This window comes from Cygnus atratus, chromosome Z (assembly GCF_013377495.2).
Source record: "Cygnus atratus isolate AKBS03 ecotype Queensland, Australia chromosome Z, CAtr_DNAZoo_HiC_assembly, whole genome shotgun sequence".
NCBI lineage: Eukaryota > Metazoa > Chordata > Aves > Anseriformes > Anatidae > Cygnus > Cygnus atratus.
In genome coordinates, this window is record NC_066396.1 from 15069766 (window position 1) to 15096841 (window position 27076).

General features: G+C 43.0%; 1 protein-coding gene across 4 annotated transcripts in view; it reads left to right on the top strand.

Moving 5' to 3' along the window:
• The first annotated feature begins 368 nt into the window (after positions 1-368).
• The window catches only part of GHR (growth hormone receptor), a 138218-nt gene continuing 111510 nt past the window's right edge, over positions 369-27076 (top strand). The window contains exon 1 of one of the 4 annotated variants that reach the window (XM_035566134.1): positions 369-584. The gene's annotated coding sequence lies outside the window, so the exon portion shown is untranslated. Of the gene's footprint in view, positions 585-698; positions 847-1195; positions 1330-27076 lie in introns of those variants that run through there. The other 3 variants (XM_035566135.2, XM_050716400.1, XM_050716399.1) reach the window with 3 other exon arrangements.

A 27076-nucleotide genomic window follows, 5' to 3' on the forward strand; every position in this document is an offset into this window, starting at 1 on the left:
CACAAGTGTTCGTGCCCATCGTACCACAGCAGGGAACAAGGGCGAGCTACGATGTCCCTACAGCTCCCGTCCTGTGCCACATGATGGGTGGAGGAAGGCACTGAGGCACCCCTCAGGCAGCACTGCGGGCTGCCTGAGGGGTTTGCCGCCTTCCCCAGCCCAAACCCGGGAGGCGGCCGGGTTCAGGTCGCGGGGCACCCTGAGGTGGCTGCGGTGGCTGTAGTGGCAGCGGCGGTGGCGGCAGCGGTGCGGGGACCCCGTCCACCCTCCCGCCGTGCCCTCCGTCAGGACGCGCTGCAGTGTGCCGCCTCCTCCCCTAGACGGAGCCGCACGGCCCCGCTCCTCGCCTCGCCTCGCCTCTCCTCAGCGCCCCGGCGGCCATCGCCGCTGCCGGGGCCCCGCCGCCGGCCCCTCCCCGCGGCCATGCCCCCCCCGCCCGCCGCCGGCCCCGCTCCCTCGCCTCGTCCCCCCCGCGGCTGACGGCCGGCGTGCTGTCGCGGCCATGGCAGGGGGAAGACGAAGACGAGGAGGAGGAGGAGGAAGAAGAAGAAGCCGCTGAGGGCAGGCGGAGGGGGGGCAGCAAAGTGAGTCCCGGCCCGGCGGCGGTGAGGGGCGGCCCCGCTCTGCCCGCCCGCCCTCCGGGGAGGGGGGGGGAAGGACGAGGGCGGCGGCGCTCAGCGCGGCTGCGAGCGGCTCCGTTCCCTCCCCGCGAGTCGGCACCGGCCCGGCCGAGGCAGCGCCGTGCCCGCCGGCGCCGCCGTGCCCCGGTGGGGCCGATGGCGCCCGAGGCGGGGCGGGCGGCGGCGGCGGCGGAGGGGCGAGTCGGGGGAAGTTTGTGAGCGGCCGGTGAGTAGCGGCCGGGCGGCGAGCGGGCAGGGGGCTGCCCCGGGGGGCTCTCCCCCCGCGGGGACGGAGCGGCGGGCAGCGCCTTTTTTCCTCCCCGCAAAAAGACCGGCAGCGACCAAAGCCCAACTTTTTCCGCTCGGTTATGCATCTCGGTGTGTGTGGTCCTCGGGGAGAAAACCCTGGGGGGGGATGTTGATAAAAACAGGCGTAAACACACGGCGCAGAAGGTGTTGGGGGGAGTAGCCGATGTTGTCGAATACAGCAGGAGCAAGGGTGAAGCAGCTGAAAAAACTGCCGCCCGAATCGCATCCCGTGCTATAAATCCTGTGAACCTTTAAGCGAGCGTTTGGGTAGGAAAAACTGAAATCGCTCCCCGGATAAATAGGTGCTTAAATGCAGAGGGCTCCCGGTGGTAGCACAGGCTGGGCTGCTCGCGCCAGTGCTGAAAGTGCAGTTGGGAAGGGATCAGTGTAAAGAGGTCTGGTAAGTTTTATTCCTTATGTATTTGAGAGCTGCTATTTGCAATGCCGAGATTACAGAGGGCTGCAAGTGAGATGTTTTGTGGTTCCGAGCAATAAAAATGAGTATTGCTGAAAAGTTTTTCGGGCAGCTTGAAATGTTTAAGTAGGAATGCAGTGTCCTTCATCTCCACCGCATCTCAGTCTGGCAGCACTGGAGTTGCTGCTCGCTGTGTTAATTCAGGACGTTAGCGTGTTTTAATAATTATAAGGGATTTACAAACAAGATGGTTTGCATGGCTTCTCCAAGGAGTCGTTTTGAAAATTGCCAGTAAGTGGTAGTAGTACTTTTATTAAATTCACGAAGACAGCTGCTGAAACTTACTCTAACGTGCACAGAAGTCCCAGATACCTCACGGCTGGATATTCTCGAGCCAAATTCTCGCTGTATGGTCCAGCTTTGTTTCCGTTCCTGCGAGCCGTCTCACTGTCTCCCGGTGTCGGTATGTGCACGCTGCACAGAGCAGCACTGTGCAGTCGCATAAACCCGGGGGCCCTGCGTCCACCTTTGCAGGGGTGCTGCTGCCTGTAGCGCCCTGCAGGACGGCAGCACAGCACCCAGTGAGTGCCCGGGTGTCTGCAGAGCACTGGGTGCCCTGGCTGGGCGCAGGGAACTCGGCTCTGCCCATCCTTGCTGGCCGAACGGGTGTGTGGTGCTGCGGGTGACCTCCCGCGCCTGATTCCAGCAGGGAAGGGTAGAAGAAATCTTTGCTGGAAATTCACTTATTTCTGGGTTGATATCTCTGTGTTCCATGGTCTGGATCGGTCCCTTTAGCCCGTATCACTTACAGGGCTTTATTTCCCTTGACTGTACATGTGTTTCTGTTCTTGTATATACATTAAAGATAGGCCTTACTTCTTTAAAAAAAAGATGCCTTTTGCTTCAGAAATTGTTGTGTTTTTTTTGTTTTTGTTTTAATCGAAGTGAGTATTTACTTTCCACTACTAAAGGGAGCATTGGGCTGAATAAATGTAAGATTTTGTATCTTATTTGAAATACTAGACTTTCACGGACAAAATAGAGGTTGGGAATACTTGTCACTGAGAAAGCAAGATAATAAAGTAAAAGCTATCTAAAATAAAATAATTAAAAAAAATAGTTTATCAAACATGGTAGCACCTGCACTCAAGCCAGGTGAAGCAATTTCCGTCTTAAGATAGGTGTCAAAACAAATTCAAAGCTTTGTAAATAAATAAAAATATTAGTAACAAAAAGAGGGGATAAAGTTGTTGGGGAAAGGCAAGGCAAGGATAACAGCAGCGTGGTAACAAGTCCACACAGGAGTCCCTGAACAACGGTTTTGTTAAAGGGTCAGGTTCCTTTTAACTAAAAGGATGTTGCTGATTTTTTCATCACCTATAGAGCTGATGGAAAGATGAATCTTTGGCTCAGCGGAGTTGGGTTGGTAATTGCAGGAAGAGGGCAGCGTGAGGAAAGCAGGCAGAGAGCAGGCACCACAACAGTGGTGAAGGCAAAAGGCTGATGCAACGAGATACGAGCTTGGCAGGAACAGATTTATGTCAGGGCTTGAAGGAACACTTTGTGCTCCAATTGTAATCGCAAGGGAAATCTTTCTTTACTGTATACAAATCCCAAGTTAAGTTCTTGGTGTGAGGTGGTTGCTTGTTTTACACATCATTTTAATTCATGAGAGGTGTAGCAAGCGTCGTCTTACCGGAGCTAGTTCTCAGTGTAGGAGACATACATTTTACTAGTAAATTATAAAGGCTGTTTCCAGACAGAGGGAGATGTTTTCCATATCATATATGCTGCAGATTATGAAATCAAAATACATCTAAGCACGATATTTTATTGAATATCTATTTAGAAAGCAAGTATTCATTTGAAAAGGAAGTCATCACCAGAAACTTTGGGTTTTTGCTAATAAGCTAACACAGACTTCAGAAACACTCTGCAGTAGCATGGCGTTTTGCAGTAGGAGTGGACTTAGTGTTTTACCTGAACAAGGTAATGTTGCGTACAGCAGCGTGCTCCACAGCCCAGTGTCTGTCCTGCTGCGTGGCAGAAGCAGTGGTGATGTTTTGAGGAAGGGAACCGCGGTGTGTGAACGTGGTGATAAGGGCGAAGGAGAGGGAACGGGGCTGTATGGAGAGCTGTGGAGATGTGGTGGAGACAACAAATGCTGCATGGGGAGTGCGGATGGAAAGAGGTGGAGGTCTGGTAAATTTAGGAGAAAATCTCAACTTCTGTGCACTGGGAGAATAAGCGCAGTGCTCATTCCTCTGGTGGGGAGGGAGTTATGCTTTCCTGTCTCACCTCCTCTGTAGTCGTTCAGAGAGATGCACAGTGTTAGGGTATGATAGTGCTGGACCAGTTAAGCCTGTGGATCAAGCACTGATCACTGTGTAGAGTACACAGTCTGGGAAGTCAAACTTAGAGTGTATGAAGTGAAGATGCTTCACCAGCTTTACAGTCATTAAGGAGAAAGATTTCTGTCTGTGATCACTTAATAAGCTTACGCTTGTAATCCCAGAACAAAGATGATATATAAATATGAATAATCAATTCCTTTTGGATAGCGTTTAAACATTGGATAATAACAGGGAGATAATTGACATTTAGAACTCGAAAAGCTGTTTAAATACTAAAAGTCCATTGCAGTCCTCAAACTCAGTTTATAAGTAGTCAGTCCAAACATAAAGTAATATTTCAGATGCTCCACAGGGTAATTTTGTGCAATACAGGTTTGTCAGCAGCTAACACATAACTCTGTGGGTTAGTTGGAAAGAGCTGGGTTATTAATAACAGCTCGGTCTGCTCGCCATCGTGTTGCATCATTCAAGTGCTTAAATTGAGCTTGAAGTTTTGCTCCTTCAGGAGAAAATAAGATTGGTAAAACAGGGCCCTTCAGTAGGAGAAAAAACATATTCTGACCTGTTGTCAGGAGTTGTTCAAGCACAGCACTAAGGGTCAATTTGCTTGTACCCAGGTTATTGTCGCTTTGCAGCCCTGTGCAGCCTGATGCACGCGCTCAGTATCGCAGCTTTTACGGTGGCAGCAGGCATTCAGGTGTGATGAGCCTACAATCTGGGGAGGACATAAGTACTTTTACCTGTTTTTTCCCAGGTAGAAACATTGAACAGCTGTTTCCAGTCTTGAAAATCCACTGCATCTGTGAAATAGTGTTCTTGTTTAAATCCATGTGGGCTGGCTCCGTATGTCTGTACATCTTCAGGATGCATTGTTGGTAACCTGCAAATAGAAACTGTATGTGCATTGGTCACTTCTGTGAACAGATGCGTAGGTGGCTGTCCAGCGTGCAACAGTTTTGTGCTTTATTCCATGCATAGCTCATCTCTACAACCTTACTGATACATCTGAACAACTCCTTTTTTGTCTACTGGAGTGTGGGGAGTGGATGGAGATGGTCTGACTGTAGAGTTTGTAGGCTGTGAGAAACACAGGGAAAGAACCAACGCGTTTTGTTTTAGCGGTCTCAGTTATATGAGCGTGCTTGTCAATTTTTGCTTCACTTCACAAACTGTGTGCCTAATTGGAATTCCTAGCTGCTCTCAAATGTTCAGGTAGCAGCCAGATTTCTGCTGTATTTCATGGTTGTTTTTTTGTTTGCCTGCCTTTTTCATTCACATATAGGAGTTTGTCAGTGTTACCTTGAGAATGAATTGGTGCAGTGGGCTTTCCTTTACTGCATGACTGCAAATATTGTTTAAATTTGGTACTGAATGCATATTAAATTGCGTTTGCTCATGAACAGTGCTATGAACCTACTTTGTCACTTGTAATTATTTTGAGTGATGTCTAGTATACTGTGTTCATCCAGAAGAGCTCAAACTGTTTGATGTTTTGACTGCTCAAGAGATTGCTTGTCACTTCATGTAACGCTGCAAAAAGGGAATGAAGGAGTGTAAGAATGTGAGATTCCTTCTTGGTTCTTGTGATGGTTCTTGTCCCTCGCTTTGGACAAGTTGAAGGTGCCTGAGTGTGATGATATGTGGGGCCAAGCTTCATCTGTTCTGCCTGTAGTATGGAAGGTCTGGCATAACAATTGAGAGGAGGAGGGCAATTAGAAGTGATGAGCTGGCGTATCTTTGCATGTGATTACTGAGAGTAGTCGTAGGAAGAAGATATCAATATCTCTGTAAGAGCAAAAGGTATGTCTGGGGAATGCTATGGAACTTGTACTTACAAAAAAAATCAAGAAAACTACGGCTTTTGAACTGACTGCGACAGTGTGAACTCGAGCACAGAGCAGCTCTAAGGGCTAAGTCAAATGTTAAGTAAACAGCACAGAGCGCATCATGGTCAGGGCTCCAAGGCTCTGCACACCCATCTGCACCTCCGAGCACGCACAGATCAAGCCTTGTCAGCAGTGCTTTCGGTGGGGTTTCAGCCTTCCTGGCTGATTTTCAGTGTTTGTAGGGCATGTTGTAGCTCCGTGCTTGCCTCAGTGAGTGGAGCCGCTATCAGGAACGATTTGCAGTGTGCTTTGGAAAATCCTGCCTTTTATTCCCAAATTCCTGTGCAGAAGTTCTTGGCTCATCAACACCTGTAACCAAACTGCAGGCAGCCAAAACTCAGGCTTTTCTTGCGCTTGTTCCAGACGGTGCTAATCTGCCGGTCCAGGACGCATAGGCAAACTCTTCGTGCCCACGGCTGCAATGCTACTGCAGCAGGATGACAGAGGGATTGTGAGAAGCAGCGTCCTGCGCTTGTGTCCAGCCTCTGGAGAGCGGCCGTGAGTCTCAGGGCTCAATCGAGCTGGGTGGTGGTGGCACTGCTCAGCAGGCACCTGTTACGTGATACGGTCACTGCCAGCTCTCTGTAAGCAGGCCAGCTCTGTGGGTGCAGGACAGCTTGTACTGCACAGGGGAACCGTAGCCTGGGACAGAGAGAAATGTCCCCACAGCCTCCTGGAGAGGAGGGCTATTTTTGTGGGTGCATGTGATGAGCTCCGGTGTCTTCCAGCACAAAGGTGCGTTCAGCGCGGGTGGCCATTATCAGTTCAGAAGCCATTTCAGAAAAAGCACTCACTCCCCTAGAAGCAGCCTGCACCTCCTTGCTGCTGGTTTTTGGTTAAGTATTTTGCTTGAATAGCTAGCTTACTTGACATAATAGGTAGCTTTAAGAGAATGGGTTTCTTTGATTGTGCAGGATTCAGGCGCCCTTTTTTCAGTGACGTGTAATTTCTCCACCATGAGGCATGCACAAGTGTGTTAACTACAGAGGATACTGTCTGATCGCTCTTAAGGCTTCGGCTGACTGCAGGCGCAGCAGCTGGTGGCATTAAGGAAGGTGGCATTTACCTGTTTGAGTGCAAGTGGTGTGAGCAACCTGCCTAACTTGCATCAGAGCAACAGGGACTGCAGCGTTTGCGTGAGGAATCTTTATACACCATTGACTTTTTTCAGGCTTTTTGTGTGTATCTGTAGATCACATCTGACATGTGTGGACATGCAAGGGAAATAAGCCATACATTGTACACTTGTGTCTTTGATGCAGCATGTGACATAGGTGAATGCATATAATGCCAGGATGGAAAAAGCAATGCTGTTTACTGTTGTGCCTGTGCATTTGTTTTAGCCTGTTCTATTTTTTTTCCAATTATAAATAAGCTAATGTTTTATTAGAGTAACAAAAAAGATTGTGAAAATCGTTGCAGGACCCTTTTCCTCTCTTCTACTACTGTACACTGAGGACTTTCTCTGTAAGAACCCAAGGCAGTTCTTTATGGATCCAGTGAAAATAAAAAGTACATCTATCAGAAAGAAATAAAGTATGATTTAGGAAGAAAGTCTCTCCTTGTGACTTTCATGCTGTGCATTAATTGCTTACTTTAATGTTGAACAACAGAACGAAAACCTTCATACAGAAGCAGTTGTACTATTTTGTGTGCTAAGGTATGAATTTCAGATGTAATTCAGTTTTCAAAGAATTTTGTCCTATTGCTTGAATGTTATTTCAGGCCTAAGGTAGCTGTGTGCCCAGTTAACAACAGGAGATCTCAGAGCTGAAGAGGGAAGACGTTTTCCACAATGGATGAGCATGTCCTAAAGGTGTTTCAGTTTGCTAAATCATACAGAGAAGGAAAGTCAGTTATATGTTATGAAGGATCAAAAGCCAGGTGCTGAATATAGATTGTGGATAATTTCTGAAATAAAGGGAAATATGAGTAAGTAGAAAAAACAGGACATGAAAGTCTGGGGTGTTGTTGGATGGTACTGGAAGTACTGAAGTTATATACTTTGAACTCCAGTTGTACTACTTTAAGGTGAAGGCTAGACAGTATAGGACCAATAATTAGAAAGGCATGTTTAAGACTAACTGTAATGATTTGTTTAAGGGTGTTTGAGATGGCTTGAAACATAAAAAAAAAAAAAAAAGAAAAGAAAAGAAAAAAAACCTCAAGATAATTTGAAAACTTGAATGTAACTTGAGTTACACCCAAAAGTATATTTTCATACTGATTCTTATTTTTTCATACTGAAAAGACTATGCCATTTTCATGGTAGATCTGTGGTAAGAGTAGAAATGTTTGTTTTGCCAGAAGCTTGCACTGCTGTGCTTTCCAAATGGAAAGCATATTGCTTGCAGTGTTGTGCAGGAGCCTGTCAATGCAGCATCTTGTAACCAGACACAGGGAATGGAACAATGGTATTTTTGCATCAAACAACTGATGTCTTTCACCAACTCATTTTATATGTGAGCAGTTGGTACACACAGTTTGTTCATATTGCAGCTTTCATTTCATTTCCTGATACTGAAGCGTGAAGAAACTGAAGATGACATTAAACATGAATGACTGCCACCATTTGTTCTTAAGGCTGGCACAAGTTTCTCTTACCAGTTAGTTATTACTTTACGGATTTTTTAAAACTAAATTTAAAAGGTTCTTGCCCAGGCGCCAGATCTGACAAGAGGCTATGATGTGGTAATCCTGTCCATATGAAGCAGAACTGTACCCTTACTGGCAAAAAAATCCTCATCCTTCCCAGCAATCAGGTCTCAAACACATGAATGCACCAAGTGCCTTGAAAATTAGTCTGAGATGTACGTGCGTTCCCAGTCATGCAACCTTGGCTGTGGCTTCTTGGTCGACCAGCTGCCTGTTCCTGTTGCTTTTTGCTTGCTCTGTTTAGGAGTGGTCTGGCTCTTGGGCCTCTGGAGCCACAGACCAAAACCTGAGACTGAGAGGTGAATATGCTACGTCAAGTAAAGTTTTATTTAATTTTGAACCGTTAATCACTTTCTAGCAGGGGCATGAACTCTTCTATGAATACATCATGTTTATATCACAGCATATTTAAACATGCTTTATATTGACAATTTTCATAGGCACCATAGGTTGGAAGGCCTGTATAGAATCATAGAAAGGTTTGGGTTGGAAGGGGTGTTAAAGACCATCTAATTCAACCCCCCTGCCATGGGCAGGGATACCTCACACCAGACCAGGTTGCCCAAGGCCCCATCCAGCCTGGCCTTGAGCACTGCCAGGGATGGGGCGTCCACAGCTTCCCTGGGCAACCTGTGCCAGGGCCTCACCACCCTCTGAGTGAAGAATTTCTTCCTAATATCTAATCTAAATCTCCCTTCTTTCAGTTTAAAGCCATTATCCTTTATCCTCTCACTACACTGCCTCACAAAAAGTCCCTCTCTAGCTTTCCTGTAATCCCCCTTTAGGTACTGGAAAGCTGCAATGAGGACTCCCCAGAGCCTTCTCTTCTCCGGGCTGAACACCCCCAGCTCTCTCAGCCTGTCCTCATAGGAGAGGTGCTCCAGCTCTCTGATCATCCTCATGGCTCTTCTCTGGACCTGCTCTAACAGCCCCACATCCTTCTTGTGCTGGTGGCCCCAGACCAGGACGCAGCACTCCAGGTGGGGCCTCACACAGGCAGAGCAGAGGGGCACAATCCCCTCCCTCCACCTGCTGCCCACCCCTCTGTTGGTGCAGCCCAGGACGCAGTTGGCCTTCTGGGCTGCAGGCACACACTGCTGGCTCATGTCGAGCTTTTGTCCACCAGAGCCCCCAAGTCCTTCTCTGCAGGGCTGCTCTCAGTGGGTTCTTCTGCCAGTCTGTGCTCATGTCTGGGATTGCCCCGACCCAGGTGCAGCACCTTGCGCTTGGACTTGTTGAACCTCATCAGGTTGACATGGACCCACTTCTCAAGCTTGTCCAGGTCCCTCTGGATGGCATCCCTTCATTCTTGTGTATCGATCACCACTCATCTTGGTGTCATGTTCAAACTTGCTGAGGATGCACTTGATCCCACTGTCTGTGTCACTGATAAAGATATTAAACAGCACCAGTCCCAGGACAGAACCCTGAGGGACACCACTTGTCACTAGTCTCCACCTGGACGTAGAACCATTGACCTCCACTCTCTGTGTGCAGCCTTCAAGCCAATGGGTGGCTGCAGCCAGTTTCATAGAATCATGGAATGCCTTAGGTTGGAAGAGACCTTAAAGACCACCTAGTTGCAATCCCCCTGCCATAGGCAGGGACACCTCCCACAAGACCAGGTTGCCTAAAGCCCCATCCAGCCTGACCTTGTGCACTTCCAGGGACAGGGCATCCACAGCTTCTCTGGGAAACCTGTGCCAGTTTCACCCTAGTGTAGTCTACCATGATGAAAGTCATTAGACCTACTGAATATTCTGTGGAAAAACTACTATGAGTTGGCTAAACAGAGAAGGGAGGAAGTATTGCATTCAAACTTTGCTGTGTTACTGTCAATATTGACTGTGAGTAAGAAGGCAGATTACTTGTAGAGGCTTCCATAGCTGATTTTCTTATCATCTTCTGAATGTTTTTAAGCAGTCATATTGAATAATTGATACAGGCAAATATCAGAATGGTGATCCATTGCTTACTGAACATGAAGTCAATGCATGGCTTAGAAAAAATGTGGAAGAACTGACAGCAGGTTCTTTTAGAGGACGAGTGAACGATCTCTAGCTCTCGCCACATCATTGTGTTTTGGAAGGGTGGCTCTGGAGGGCAGTGTCAGAATGCTGTGTTTGTGATGTTACTTAATACTGTAGTTGATCGGTATTTCCTGAATGTTCTTTGCTTTGATTACTCCTGTAACAATACAAATAGGTGCTTTTAAAAAGTGTTATTAAAATTCCCAGACAGAAGCAGTGCAGTTGTTCGCAAACTGTGGCTTGTGGAGCACGTCCAGACAATGCATAGAGAAGCCAGTTCTGGGAAAGTGCTGAGCTGTGCACAGCCGAAGGAAAAGGCAGCCGTGGCTTCAATTGCCCATTCAGCAGTCTGCAAGCATAGCTGCCTTGTATTCCTTCCCTGCTGCTCGCTTGCTGGCTTGCTGAGCAGAAATTGAAGTCTGCCTTAGAGTTTGTGGAATTGTATATGAATTCAGCACATGCTTTCCTGTGATGCCCGCAGAGAAGCAGCAGCGCATGATAAAGGCCACACATTAGGGGACCTTAAGAGAGCAGAGCTGCAGAAGGTGGTGGAGGTGTGGCACTGGTGGAGTTGGAAACCAGCTAATGGAGAATAGCAGGAAGCCTGAGCAAGCAGCCTGGATTCATTACAACAGTTACTGGCAGGAAGTAAGGCATCTTCTGAGGAAAGATGGGTGTTAATCTGCATTTTGTTTGGTTTGTGCAGTCTGTAGCACAGCTGGCTGGCAATCACTTGTAGGCACTATAACAACACAAGTAGTTAATAACTTAAAAAGAGAAATTCAGACATCTGAAAAGCAACAATAAAAAAAAGAACCAAAAGTACATTGAATTGTAACTGTGCTTCCAGGTTAGCATTGATTCTTTAATTTGTATAAGCTTTGTGGGATACATTAAGGGAAGGAGATGTGTACAGTAGTAAGTTCTTGTACTGTAGCTCACAGATGGAGTGTGTGTATACTGCTGAGTGAACAGCACAAATGTTTTTGGAGGTTCTACATTATAAATAGCTGATTTTTGGCAGCTTTGGCCTTGGGCCTTGACTTTTGACCCCTACTGCTCTTAACTATTCATTCCTTTGTTTTTTTCTTCACAGAGTGCTTCAGCTAGTACAGAAAAGTACTAGTGCCACTTACTATGTTGTTTTGTCATTCCCAACAGTAAAAACAAACAGAATACTCAGGTTCTTTCCACTTTTTCTTAAGACCTGTGTGCTGCTGGTGGGTGAGGGATGATGGTTTCAAAACTGTCCTGGTAATTCCTTTCTGAAGAGCAAAGCAGGACCTTACTGGTAGGGAACTCTCTGCAGATAGCATTACAAACTTAGGTTATGTTTTATATGGCATTAGTATTTCGTGCCATTGTTTGTCTCATAGGTCTATCTGTTGACATCAAAGGTTGGCTGCTTTTCTAACTGTTGCTACCAGCAATTCACTAGGTAGAAAAGTCACTTAATTGTACTGAATTTAAGAAAATGTTGAAAAAGTAAAGAAATGCCATGTGAACCATTGGAAATAATTATCTTGGGACCAGGAAGACCCACAACAATGTTCTTTCATCTTCAGTTCTTAGTACAGTCTGGCACTGAGAGGTTGTGAAGGAAATTCAAAGTAAGTTTTGCCAAGATTACCCAGTGAAATTGCTTGTTGCCAGGTGCTGATGCTGATTGAGAGGGAACAGCAGCCACCACTGGGGGAATTTGTTTTCTAAAATTACTCAAAGTCAATACCAATACAGTTGTTTATGTATAAACTAGGAGTTTATTAATAGTTTGCAGACTACCCGACAGTTTGAATGACAAGCAAGCAGGTAGTAAAGATGCTTACGAGTAAAGTATTTCTCATCTGTCCTGATAGCTGTGGGAATTCCTACAGCATCTTTAATTGGGAAATTTAATGTGGCTTTGAGAAAGGAGTTGTAGAATAGGCTGTAGGACTGGAGTGAAAGATTCGGTCTGTATTTCCCAAACGGTAGCTCCTGGAAGCAATCCGCTTCTTGTGGCTAGGAACACAGCCATATTCCTGGCCGTGCCTGCATAGCAGGCTCTGCAGCAAGCTCAGAAAGACCTCAGCCAGACATGAGTGTTCAGAGGATGCTTAGAGTGCTGCGCTCGTGGCACTGGTTTCCAAACCGTGGCAGAACCACTGCAGGAATTCTGTTGGGTTTTGATTTTGTTCTTTGTTTCTTTGGAAGAGGGGAATACTTGAGTGTTTCAGCGTTGTTTTGAATGTATTGTGCTCTCTGTGCAGGGTTGGATTAGTAATAAGCCAGGTTCTTCTTGTGTTTTAAGGATAATGTACCCAACCCAAGATTCCAGGGAATCTAAAAACAGGCTATTCCTTTTGTTCAAGCAATTATCTGGCAGTTGCGTGAGCTGAAAGATTTACATGAATTAAAGATGGGTGGCAGAGTATGAAGTCAGGCCATTAAAGTTATCTTGCTGCTGATCAGACCCCCTTAAGCAGTTTGTTAATAAAGAAGTGACAGTCCAGTGCTACATGGTGCAAATGTATTTAATTGTTTCAATGGTAGGTGCAGCTAGGAGGGATCTAGCATCCTGTCTGAAGTCTGGTTTGTTGATTATTGTATGACCCAGTTGGCAGCAAGCCTGCCTTGTGAGGCACAGGACAATAATATCCTTCACAGCTACTTTGCTAAGTAATTGGAATACACTGCCAGTGTTATTTGGGACAGATATGTATTGGATAAGCCATTGCTGCCAAGTTGCATGATAGAAAGAATTCTTTTTTCCATCATAAAACTTTCCTGCACTGTTCATCAGCAAGCCGAGCTTGAGGAACCCTGCTTCTGGTAGGATTTAAGGGAGAGTTTCTAGTCAAAGGTGACAATAAACTTGTTCTTTTGCTCACTAACAAATCTGCTTGTTCCATGCTGTACTAGAACTCTTAGGCATTTGCTCAAAATCCTGCATTACTCTCTGAAAATTCAGATTATGATGTCAAGTTTTTATCAAACAGTGATTTTTATAAATTCAGAAAAAAAAAATTACCAAACGATGCCAGTAGATACCTGCTTAGGTAGATAATTTCTCACTGCAGTCTCTGCCTGATGATAAACTAAGTGCATGAAACAATCACTTCTTCACCGGTCTCAGAAAGGCTGAAATTATCCTTTTGGGAAAGACGGGAATCTGGTAGGCTCCAAGTGCAAACCAGTCTTTTTGTGGAGAATTACCTACAGGCTCTTAGAGATGCTGGTTATTCCTCTGCAAAAAATTAATATAAGCTCCTGATAAGGTTGTTATGATCTTCTTTCTTCTCCTGTTTGAATTTCTCCATCGCTTGAATTCTTCCTGAAAAGTAGATTGGCACAGGTTCTCTTATTTTTTAAATTAGTCATGTCAGCTATGCATAAAGGAGCTAGAGAAAAAGCATTCCATATCCGTTGTTAAGTGTTTTATTTTCCGGATTAAAAGCTGAATACTTTCAGCTCACATGTCATTATATGCCTGTAATTCTTAATTACTTTCTGGCATGTTCTTGGGTGTTTTGTAGACAGGAAAATATATTTGACTTTTTTTAAACACACAGCTGAAATGCTTCCATAATTGTAGGCTGAAAAAAAATATTCTGTGAGTTCTGTGAGGCTGAGAACTATAGGGAGAAATAAATGTGTGGATATATTAATTTCTTAGTGCTTTGTCTCTTATTATCAGTAATCACTTTGCTCTGAAGGATTGAGACTGATAAATTTCATTATTGGAAGTTGGTTATCAAGCATATTTGGATATTCAGAGCATTTGTATGAGAGCATGGTATTTTATATACTGAAGCTTGTGAATTTTTGTTTTATATAGTACAGGAAAATGTGACCTTCACATTCCACATTATGTACACACAAATCTGTAAGTGTACATGTATGCAGAAACAGATGTACAGTTCTGACTCTTGATACACATTCAGCGAGCTACAGTAACTCTCCTGAAGCTGTTGGTAAATAGAAACTCCATCAGTGAAAAACTGACAATTTCCCAGCTGTGGTTGCCTTTGCTTCATGAGATTTTATTCTCTTGACTGTCAGTTGGCAACTTGACTGCCCTGATGATTTGCTGGAGTATAAGAAGCCTATTATTTCTCAAAAGAGCTGCAGTTTCTGAATCCACATCTCACTCTTCAGAGCTGCCACAGTTAAGAGAGGTGCAGCTTTGCTGAGTTTGTTCCAACGCATAGTCTGCTTAAGATAGTTTCAGAAATGGAATACGCCCAAAGACAGAGGATGAAAATTAAACACACGTATTCTGTGTAGGATTAATTTGTTCAAGGGGCTGACATTACTCTGTTATGTAGGCAGCAATGTATGCTGCTGCCCAGAGTGCCTGAGCTGCTCTGCTGCTTGGGAGCATTTACCACCTGGATCAAGCCAAACCGAGACTCTTCTCCCCCTGGGAAAGGTGGCTGCGCCCTCTCCCACATAGGATCCTGGTTCCCACTTTGCCAATGTCAGCACCAACCATTGTGCAAATGTCAGGTGAATCAATTTGCATTTTGAAACAACAAGCTCATATAACCATATAGGAGGAGAACAACAACCACGACCTTTTTCATCCAGGTCAATGAACTGATGCAACTTCTCCCTCAACTCTCTGATAGCAGGAAGGGTTGGGCGTCTGTGGTGGTGGGCTGCCTTGTCACCAGGAGGGGTGTCAGCTCGTTCTGGCAGCAGACCACAGCCATGTTGGTTTTTGTTAGGCATGGGGATGCTTTTTGACAGCCCCACATACCAGGTGCCAGTAATCTTGCTGCAGAGCCAGGGTCAGAGGCAGCCTTGTAGTGGTTGGGTCCCATGTGCTGCTCAAAGGGGGATGTTGGGCTCTATTCTCCTAGCAGCTACTGCAGGAAACTGCAAGGTGGCCCAAGATCCTGCTTGCAGCCATCGGGTGACCCAAAGGGTCATGTATCCATAGACAGGGGATTCGAGAGCTCTACAAGCAGGGCATTGCCATCAAAAACAAATTTTAGTTAAGCAGGGATGGGCAGATGCAGCAACAAATGGGAATGTGACCTAAATGCCTGGTGTGTCTAGGTGATATCATAACTTTGTTATTTTTGTATTTCAGTGTATGTTTCTAATTAAGAAATCAAGATTTTCTATTTAATCCAGAATATTGTCACACATCTGCATAATTTTAGCATTGAGGTGGTTTCCATTCCTATGAACCATTACAAAAAAAACAGAACTTCACCTAAGAATGTGAGTTGATACCAGTTTGTTTGTTTTGTTAATTATAAATGGGTCTGGTACCTCCTGTGATGGTAACTTGCCAGGGACAACTTAGCTCACAGCAGAAGAGAAAGGATACAGTAAGCATCTTTCACATGCTCTGTGCCTCTGAGGATGTTAATCACACAAAGGAACAGTGCAAGCACTTGGAGGTTAGTTAGTACAGTTAACCTTTTTGCAGCTTAATTTCTTCTGTGAGGCGAGTAAGTGCATATTGGACACCTGATTGGACAGGTGTGTGGGTAGGTATCTACCAGTATCATAAGCTTTCTCAAAATACCAAGTGTCATTAGGCCAAGACTTCAGTTGCTGAAGGGTACCTATATGATCAAATATTAAGTATCTGCATTAAATACCTCAATTATTAGCCTTCTCCGGAGACTTTATTGACTGTGATAAAACCTAAGACCTTAATTCAGCTAAGTTTAGTACTTGATCCTCAATGGTACACACAGGATTTCCCTAGTGTGCACTGCCTGCTGTGATAAACAGGAGCAAAAACTCTTGCCTCAAGTGACAATAATTTATCTCATACAGTGTCATAACCATGGCTAGCAGTTCACTAAACTATGACAGAGAAATATGAAGAAACCTGCTCTAGAGAACTGGCAGGTTGCATTCTTGACTGCACTCAGGAACAGCAGGATAATTCACAGTGCAGAACAAAACAAATGTAATCACATGCTTATTACTTGTGCTTTTAACTCATTTTTTTTTGTTGACACACTCTATGTATGCCTGTTGAAATCTGATGCTCCCTGATATTAACTGTTTATGCCTTGCTAAAATAGCTGAATGAAAATATTTTTTTCCTGAAATCTCAGTTTTTAAGTCAGTTTTGAATGTAGCCTGATGAGATCAGTAAAGAAATGGAACAGTAAAGGAATCTTTGAATATTGAATTTAGAGTGAAAGCAATTAGTATTTTCTGTGCAGCATATTATATAAGCTTTTCATTATAAGCTTGCCATTGACTGGATGAGATAAAGTAGTAATTCTGAAAAAAAAAAAAGTTTCCAAGAAACCAAGCCAGTTTATAATTTTGAGTTGAATTAGCCTAACAGTTTCATCTCCTACAAGTAGCTGGGACTATTTCACTCAAATATTTTAAATAAAATGATTAATTCCTCAGTCTGAAGCTTGATTTTAATGGAGTCAAATGAAAAAAAAATAGTTAAACATAAGTAATTTCAAATAAGTTCAAGTTGTAAGTTTAAATATTTTCAAGTGCATTCAAACAAATGAAAATGGATTTTATTTTGTTTTGCATAAAGTGTTATGGATTGACTAAAAATAAAAATTTCAGTCCTCCTTTAAAAATATATTCCACTACAAACAGAGCCAAGTGAATTTTTTTCACTGTGCCAGAATGATCTGTTGTTGAACTGTTTTTTGCTGTTATGCTGTCTCCTGCCAGTTCTTCTTTATAGAGAAGCTAGTGTTTTTATGAAGTTTATGAAGGTATTAAGATGCCTTTAAGCAGATAAAATTTTACTAAATGAGTATTTACTGATGCCGGAGACTATTATCTTATCATTATTATCTTGCATAATCAGTGTCAGATGAGGTTTAGGATATTAGTAATTATGCCGCTAATGATTAAGTGAGCGGACACTTTGTGTTTCTCTTTCTTCCTCTGCTCCCCTGTGTGTCTCACTTCTTTCATAAGCCAGATACCATTCTTTAGGTTTTCTCCATTGGTCAGTCTTTCATATCTGTATTGCTGTCTTCTGCACGCTCTTTCGTTTGTCAGCGACCTCTGCATGGAGAAGCTGCCCAAACGTGACGTGGTGTTCAGTAGCACCCGGGAGAAGAACAATTAATCTTCAGTCCCGTTAATGCGTTACAGAATTGCTCTTGCCTTTGAGACGATGACATCACGTTGTTGACTCGCATTCAGTTTGTGGTTTACTCCAAACTCCTCTTCCATTATAGGGCACTTTTTTTTTTAAAAAAAAAAAAAAGAAACATTTGTTGGTGGTAGCATACTACAGTCTAACGCTTAATTTTATAATAAAACAATGATAAAAACTGCCTTGCATCATGGAATTCCCCAGATGTAATCACTTAAACCCCTGTGATTTGAGATGTCTTACTCTTTTTTTTTTTTTTTCCTTAACATGCCCCAAACCAAAGGTGTTTCAGAAAAAGCTTCAGCCTGAAAAATGCTTTACTGAAGTAGACAAAATCCATCTTTATTTCCATGTTAGGGGTGGTCAGAACAGATTTTGCTGAGGATCTGGACAGCTTCCACCTCCTGCATTAGCGTGACATTGGAGTTCTGCCTCTGGCACTGTCCTGTGTCAGATCAAACGTTCAAAGTCCTGTTTGCTTTGTGGTCAGTAAAGATCCCAACACTGCTTTTTTCATGGATTAAGGTGATAACTGTGGTGGCCAAACTAAGCTTCTGACAGTATAGTTTCCCCTTTGGCCTTAACTGCTACTTATAAAACTTTGCAAATGTAACTACTAAACTGGCAGGCAGTTTTCTTCAGCTACATGTTGAGCCTTTCTAAGAGCTTTTGCTCTCCCTGAGGTTTATTGCAAAATGAAAATGTTCTCTTTGTCTCTGGCATGACTTCAGGTTTGTAAACTTTGTTATCCAAAGAAATATTGAGTTCATATTCCAAAATACTTGGAATCTAGTTGTTGACTTTTGGGTACACAGGGCCATTGCTCTCACTCAGCACAGTTTTGCCTTTAAACTTCCGGATGATCCCTGTACACATTTTCTTGTTTATTCCCTTTTCTGTCAGAGAGCTCTTTCCTGGAAAACCCAATGTGAGTACGGTTTCCAAACTGTGCTGAGGGTGATCGTTCACTTTTGCTGTAAGAGCTCTTGATGGGATGGATTGTGGACGTTTTGCGTGTTTGCACTGAGTTTTTATCGCTGGAGATGGGGATATTTGGATTACCAGCAAGGATGAGTGAATGGGATATATACCCAAAGAGGAAGACTGGCAGGTAGGAAATGGGAGCGGGGTTTAGCAAGGAGATTCTGCCTGTAGGGCAAGTGGTAGGGGGTGGTGGCTGGGAGGGGCTGTGTTGGAGAATACTTGCCAGTGGTGATCTTCTGACCTTCACCCATTCTCCTTGGCACAGCTTGCCCCCTTGCCCTCCAGCCTGTCTCCTTCCCCTGGATATCACAGCTTCTTTCTTCCTTTAAGGTTGACCTTGACTGCACATGTGCTGAAAGGTGAGCTCCCACTGAACAGCCTGGTTCTTTGTCTTGGCTGGATTCCCAATCCAGGTGCTGGATTATTTCATCTTTTTTAATTGTTATTTTCTTGGCTTTGTGGGGACGGGAAGGACAGAATGCAGCGTCAGATTATAAAGGCTGATTTACAGAGACTTTGCAGGTGGAGCTGCTCTGTCTTGAGGAGTAGTGCTTTGTTTGTACAACACGAATCAATTTGCGTTCCATTTTCACCGTAACAGCTCAGATACAATTAATCCTCACCATGGGCTACTTGGATGAGTACTGTATATTCAATTGAACTTTTTAACCTCCTAAATGAATCACAGAGAGAAAGTTAATGCTATTTATATTTAATTATACATTTGCAAACTGGGCAGGAGGGGAGAGTGTACACAAAAGTGATGTTGGCCTTTACGTTCAAGCTAATAGAGGGAAGCCTGGTGTCTTTTTGAGGGATGATGAGTATAAGCTTCTGCTACAGTCAATTGACTGTAAAAATGGGGTTGCTTTTTAAAATGGACACTGTCCACTTGCATGTTGTGAAACTCAGTAATGTTAAAAAATGCCTTGTGTGAGTATAGCCTCCCTTTCCTGATTGGTGTTGTTTATTTCTTGATAGTTCTATCTTTAGAGGGTTCAGGGAGCTGAGAGGAGATGAATGCATCTGGTAAAACTCACTGTGTTTTACCCCCTGTATTCTTCCATATCTGTTCAGCACCTTTCTAGACATTTGATCATACAGGTCACTATAAAATGCCCGAAAGCATTTTGTATTCAGAGTTGCAGCAAGCCTTTATCTTGCTTACGATGCACGTTTATAGCCTTCCTTGTTGCCGACAGAATTTTGCAAATCCTAAAGTTTGAAGCCCCAGGGAGGAAAAAAAAAAAAAAAGAAACTGATTTTTTTAAGCACAGTTTTAAGCCAACCCAGTGAATTTTGAATGCCTGTGGTATGCTTGACAAATGAAGTAACTTCTTAAAGCAGTCCCATTCACTGTATTTGGTATATGAATGCCTCAACTATTTAAACGAAGAGAGTAGAAACAGTATCTTTCTCTACATCTTTCCAGCCCATGAGCAGAATGATTTACAGATAAAGAAATTGTATATTAGAGAGAAAAATGAGTCATCAGAAATACCGGTCCTCTTCTCTTTCCCATGTTTGATTATTTCCATCGTAAACTGTGGAGTGGTCAATGCCTTTCTGAATAGGGCTGAGGATGTGAGATAGGTCTCAGAAGCCAGAATATTTTGCAGTTTTTACCCTACTTCGTTTGCTCCATTTAGAGTTGCTAGCTTTAAACATGCTAAAGGCTGGCAAAGTTTAATAACTGTGAAGGATGTTTGTCTAGTTTATGCTAATGCTTCATTTATGATACACTGCCTTTATTAAGCAAGAAGGAAGAAAAATGAACAAATAGTATTTTATCTCATTTCTGAAATTGTTAGCATGAATGCTTATATCCCACGCTAGATGATGACAATGAACTCCCTGGAAATATTAGAGTTGCTGTCCATTAAGAAATGTGCAGTGCTGCACCTAATGAAGCAGCACTTAGCTTCGCTAATGTTGCACTGGAGCAATACAGAGGTTCTTTTAACACACAAGTGAATTCCCAGAACTCTTGCTTTGTAAATAAAGTCTGTTCCCAGAGAGTCCCAATTGATAATGACAGTTAATGTAATACCTGCTGGCTAGGCCTGGCCTTTGCTAAAAGAGTTCTTTGAAACTTATTTATTGATTGATGCAATCAATTTAGTCTGTGTCCGTCCCCCCTCTCCCAAACAACAAACAACCATTAATTTGGCCTCAGTTTTTCTTCAGCTGATGGGGTGCGTGAGATTAAAGTCTCAAAGACCTTGCCTATGTTTTTGTTTGTAAAGCACTTGGTGATTTTGATTTTACATGTGATTATGGCCCTGGGAATTACTATTATATGAATATTAAATAAATGTAATTTTCTCTTCAGGTCGACCAATGGCTACCCAGAAATAGAGACATAAAACATGCCTAACTCTCCCTTTCATCAGTTCTTCAAAAACTAATTTTTGGTTATTTGCCTGTGCAGAAAATGGGGTTTAGTTACAAGGTTGAGATGTCTCTCTTCATGTGAACAATACATTAATGCATTAGAGGAAAGCATTCCCCTCTGCGTGCTAAGAGTCATCGTTACTTTCCCCTTGCATGCTACTGTACAGAGATCAAGTAATGAATGCTTGCCCCATGGTGCTGACCTTAGCCAGCTTTCCTGCTGTGTCCAGAAGTGATGGGAGGTGTGCTTTGATCTGCAGAGATCCACAGGGATACCCATAATATTCCATTAGAAGTCAGAGGATTGACTCGATTGCTGTTATCAGAGAACGAATAATGCTAAACATAAATCATCTAGTGGTGACATCCATCTCATGTTTTTTCTGTTCCCTCTCTCTTTATATACATTTTGGTATATAATTCTGCATACTGAATTACTTAACTGTTGGGAAGTAAAAAACTTTTAAAGGGAAACATGTTTTTGTTTTGTCTTTTTATACTTCTACTTCAAAAATGACACTGTTATGAATTGATACACCTTGTACTGGGCACTCTATGGATGCTCAGTGGAAGATACGATTTGTTGTTAATAAGCTGAAAAATGAGAGTCCCTGAAAGGATAAGTAAAAAAAGAATTAACCAATGATTCTTAGTAAAGATAAATAGATAATTATTATTCTTTATTGCCTAATGTTGTTTCCTTTGTGCTTCTGATTGATTTTGAGTCATTTTTAGAATGATAGCAGTGTCTTCTCTATGCTACACCAACAGGGGAGATGATACATTGTGGGAAAATAGAAAAGAATATATATAAAATTTAGCAGGAGATTTTAGTTGGGGTGGCAGTGAAATAAAGTTTAAGCAACAGTTTTTGATGAACTAGATCATGATTTTACTATGCCCCTTTAAATTGGGGTAGTTTGTTTCCTCATTCACTCCATGCATCCCTGCTTCCTTTTGGCTTCACAGTTGTACTCTGAACTTCTTGTTAGAAGTTTATCAGGTTGTTGGAACAATCTTCCTGTTCTTGATCTTAAAGGAAACAGGGTTAGAGTAGTTCAAGATTTATAGCTCTATATGTGCTTTACTAGTGACTAATCTGCACAGTGGAGAGAGGATGCAATTGTAAATGTTTTAAGGCACATGGAATGCAATAAAGCAATTCAACCTACAGCAGGTCCATAAAAAATTGAGGATTATTGCAGTATGCTATAGAAGCCTTGTCATGGTGGAGGCAGTCATAAAACATGCAGAACAAATTACACAACCCTCTCTTATTTTGCCATTACTCTGTACAAATAACAACAATTATTAAGCATTTCTTTCCTAGCTGTTGTTACAGACTAGTATTTTAGTCCCAGCTTGTGGGGAGAAATGTGATTAATAAAAAGTACCCTACTTCGTAGGAAAATACATCAAATACAATAGAAAATTATAACATTTTGTACAAATTTGAACATGCCATGGACTTATGGATTTTATAGACTGTTAAAAGGCCTGTGATTTTTTTTTTCATTCTCAAAATTTTTGAGTTCTGCAGATTGTTTGTCCCACAACATCCTAGTATGGACCTCCACATAGTTTTGATCTTTGTAAATAGTTTCCATTTGAGACTTTATCTCCGCTGAAAAGGACTCAATTGCTAGTGTGGTGAACAGTTTTCAAAACTGATATGGAAACTTGCATTTTTCTCAATGTGTTAGGAATGGTTTTGTCATTTCCATAGTGCCTTTCAGCAGCACTTCATTGGGATTACCTCTTGACAGCAATGTGGGATTGTCCCAATGTTAAGCAGGGCCAGGCAGTGCTGGCCAGCCATGTGCTCCCCTAGTGCAAACATGCATCCTCTGGCCAGGAATATTTCCAACAAGTGCTTTTTCTGAGCACTGAGTTGTTGTAGAGCCAGTCCATCTGGTGAAATGTGGTACCAGTCCTTTTGCTCCTCCTCTGTCACTCAATACAGAGATCAATATGGCTTCAGCAAGCAGTTGGTCAAGACCTTTTCAGGTTTGTGTCACTGTGGGTGAAAAGGGGCAATCATCATGAGTCCCAGTAGTGGAGGAGGGAATATGCACACAGATGCTGTGGCCAGACTGGCCAAGGATTTTGAACAGGAGGAAAGCCTTCACTGGAGATCTACTGTGAAGAGCAGGACACAGAATTTTAATTTCAATTTATTTTACTGAGCAAATATTCTGCTGTGTTTCTGTGCCAATTTTTTAGGGTGCCTGCTCAATTCCGAATGAAAGTGAATACCAATAAGAAAGCCTGGGGACACACAGTCAAAATTTATGCTGTTGGTGATGTGCTGTGCGATGGGTAGATTCCTTTCTTGCAACAGGTCCCAGGTGGGACCAGGTATGGTTAGTCCTCTCAACAACACACACCATTTAATACTGAGATTTTTTCTCTAAATGTTTTCTGAATCATCAGTCACCTGTGATTTAATCTATGGGGAGGGACATGGAATTGAGACACATGGGGGTGGTGATGCTGGTTTGTACCTGCTGATCTCACCAGATCAACACTGAGGAAACAGGGAGGGGGGCTATAATTAGCAACTGAGTAACTGAAGTACACTTGCCTAATATTGTTGCTAATTCTGTATATGGCCCTCCCTTTATTCAGTTTATTTTACATTGGTTTTCAAAGGCTTGCACTGAGAACTTTTTCTGTGTGAAACCTGGACCCAGTTGTCCCAGAAAAATTTTTGAATGTATTGATCACCTGCAAGAAATAGTTTCTGGTTTTTTATTTTTTATTTTATTCTTTTAATCTCACTTCCATGATGTATAATTTGGCTTCTAAGTTGTTGTTTTTTTTTTTTTTTTTCTCAAACCTGGCCCTGGAGATTGGCATGGCTAAACAGTGTTGTGTAAGGTGTCCTGCAATGTCATCTGGGTTGATGCTTGATGTATCTTGCTCATATATGTAACGTTAAGGTTAGATTAATGAGGGGACTATTAAATTAAGAATAAGAAGTTGGCTTCTGTTATTGTAGCCAGTGATCATCTGGGCATTTTCACCTAATATCTAATTTCATATAATTTTCTCCCTGTTTTTGCAATGCTTTTTCTTAGTGAAAGAATCTTTTTTTCTTTCAAAATATTTTTTTTGTATTTTACAATAAAAAAAAAAGGGGGGGTGGGGACAGTGTTAGTGTCCTTGATCTCATCTACACTATTCCTATTGATCAAATTAAAAATTTGAAGTTTTAAAATCCTGTCTGGGTTTCTTCTGCAGCAATCTCCAATATCCTGCAGACCAAACATATTTTTCTTTAATGAAAGACAGCATACCTCAGTGTACTTTTAAAATATATTTCCATTTGCGTAGGAATCATAAAGAATGTGATTATGACCCAAGAAGTTCCTTTTTTGGAGTAGACGTACCTAATTACCTGCAGTTTTTTAAGTCAGGTGTTATACAACAATATCATAATCACACAAAACTACTCTTTTTAATGGCTTTCCAATAGAGAAATCACCAAAGATTTTATTTATTAATTTATTTATTTATTTATGTTGGTGCTTATCATACTGTGTAATTGGTTTCTGGTAGTATCAAACCAGTAGAAAATATGTCTCAGTAACATAATTAGTCCCTAAATGTTACGATTCAAGTTTAGCAAGATCTGCTTTTATTGAACCTCATATTTAACAACAATACGCTGTGAGTTGTGTGCTCTCTGTGTTAATGTGCTGTAGTTTTGCCACTCAGTGCAGTAGGATCACAGAATCATTTAGGTTGGAAAAGATCTCTAAGATCAAGTCCAACTGTTACTGTGGCACTGCCAAGTTTACCACTAAACCATGTCCCTAAGCACGACATCTATATGGCTTCTGAATGCCTCCAGGAATGGTGGCTCAAGCACTTCCCTGGGCAGCCTGTCCCAATGCCTCATAACCCTTTCAGTGAAGACATTTTTCCTAATATTCAACCTAAACCTCCCCTGGTGCAACTTGAGGCCCATTTCCCCTCATCTTACCACTTGATGCTTGGGAGAAGAGGCCGACCCCCAGCTCCCCATAGCTTCCTTTCAGGGAGCTGTGGAGAGCAATAAGGTCTCCCCTCAGCCTCCTCTTCTCCAGGTTAGACAACCCCAGCTCCCTCGGCCGCTCCTCATAAGACTTGTTCTCTAGACACTTCAGCAGCTTTGTAGCCCTTCTCTGGACATGCTCCAGTACCTCGATGTCCTTCTTGTGGTGAGGGGCCCAAAACTGAACACAGCACTCGAGGTGCGGCCTCACCAGAGCCGAGTACAGGGGGACAATCACTTCCCTAGTGCTGCTGGCCGCACTATTTCTGATCCAAGCCAGGATGCTGTTGGCCTTCTTGGCCACCTGAGCACACTGCTGGCTCATATTTAGCCAACTATTGACCAATACCCTCAGATCCGTTTCACCGGGCAGCTTTCCAGCCACTCTTCTCCGAGGCTGTAGCATTGCATGGGGTCGTTGTGCCCCAAGTGCAGGACCCAGCACTGAGCCTTGTTGAACCTCGTACAGTTGGTCTTGGCCCATCAGTCCAGCTCATCAGTCCAGCTCATCCAGATCCCTCTGTAGAGACTTCCTACCCTCGAGTAGATCAACACTCATGCCTAACTTGGTGTCATCTGCAAACTTACTGAGGGTGAACTTGATCCCCTTGTCCAGATCACTGAGAAAAATATTAAAGAGCACTGGCCCCAGTACTGAGCACAGGGGGACACTACTTGTGACTGACCTCCAGCTGGATTTAATTCCATTCACTGCAGCTCTTTGGGCTCAGCCACCCAGCCAGTTTTTTACCGGGTGAAGCATACACCTGTCCAAGCCAGGAGCAGCCAGTTTATCCAGGAGAATGCTGTGGGAAACACTGTCAAAAGTTTTACTAATGTCTAGATAGACAACATCCACAGCATTTCCCTCATCCACTAAGAGGGTCACCCTTTTCATAGAATGGGATCGGGTCAGTCAAGCAGGACCTGCGTTTCATAAACCCAGTGCAGACCTGTTTGTCCTGTATGTGCCGCACAGTGGCACTCAAGATGGTCTGCTCCATAAACTTGCCTGGCACTGAGGTCAGACTGACAGACCTGTATTTCCGTGAGTCCCCCTTCTTGTAGATGGGTGTCACATTTGTTACTGTCCAGTCAACTGGGATAACTGATGGAAAGCAGCTTGGTGAGTACTTCCAACAGTTCCCTCAGTACCCTTGTGTGGATCCCAGTGATGGGTTCAAATTGGAATGTGTAGTGCTTGCATCACTTTGATTTTGGCTTTCAGCACTGTGTCATTGGGCAGTATTTACATCTGGAGTTATATATCATAACTGGACCCAAAAGGTTATTTAAGTACATAGCAGCTTCCTCAGAAGATTTGTGGTGGTCCAACTTATATTAATGATAAAATAGCATCTAAACATTACTGAGAAAATGGTTTTTAATTAAAGGAAAAAAAAAAGGTAGATATAGTTTAGATATTAGGAAGAAATTCTTTCCTTTGAGGGAAGTGAGGCACTGGCAGAGGTTGCCCAGAGAAGCTGTGGATGCCCCATCCTTGGAAGTGCACAAGGCCAGGCTAGATGGGGCTTTGGGCAACCTGGTCCGGTGGGAAGTGTCCCTGCCCATGGCAGGGAGGTTGGAATTAGATGGTCTTTAACATCCCTTCCAACCCAAACCATTCTGTGATTTCAGTGTGTGATCTTTTGGGTCTATAATTGGTTGTTTGCATATCATATCAGTTATTAATAATAGAAGAGATTTGTGTAGCATTTATATGTAGAAACTTTTATGTATGTTGAATTTAACAGGATGCTCCTTAAAACATCATGGTTTCATTATGTGTGAGTTGTATTCAGCAGCCTGAATGTACAGAGGGAAAATACCTGAAATCAAATTTTGGGAGCAGACCTATCAAAACTCATTGGAAAATTAGAAAGAAAACTTCCTGGGACTTACATTCTTATATGCTGTATGTAGGCCACTTACTGTGGAAGTTGATACACTCTTGATGTCTGCTCTGGCACCTGATGCAAGTGCTACCCCTGCACCCAGAGAAAGAGACAGTGCAACTACCAAATTTTGATCCTAAATAATTTGGAGGATGGAGCAAAAATAAAGAAATTGTGCAGTTCATATTGAGTTCATTCAAGACCAATAATTATAATTTGGTGATAAATCTCTGGCTTTCACTAAGCCAGTTCAAGTTTTGCAAAAGGTAAACACAAGATATGAAAGTCTTGAATCTATTCATGCTAAAGACCCATACTTAAAGAACAATTCTCAGTTTAAATAGAAAGGACTTTTGTCATTGTTTAGCTCTGTTGAACTGTAAATTAACAGGCAATTTTCTG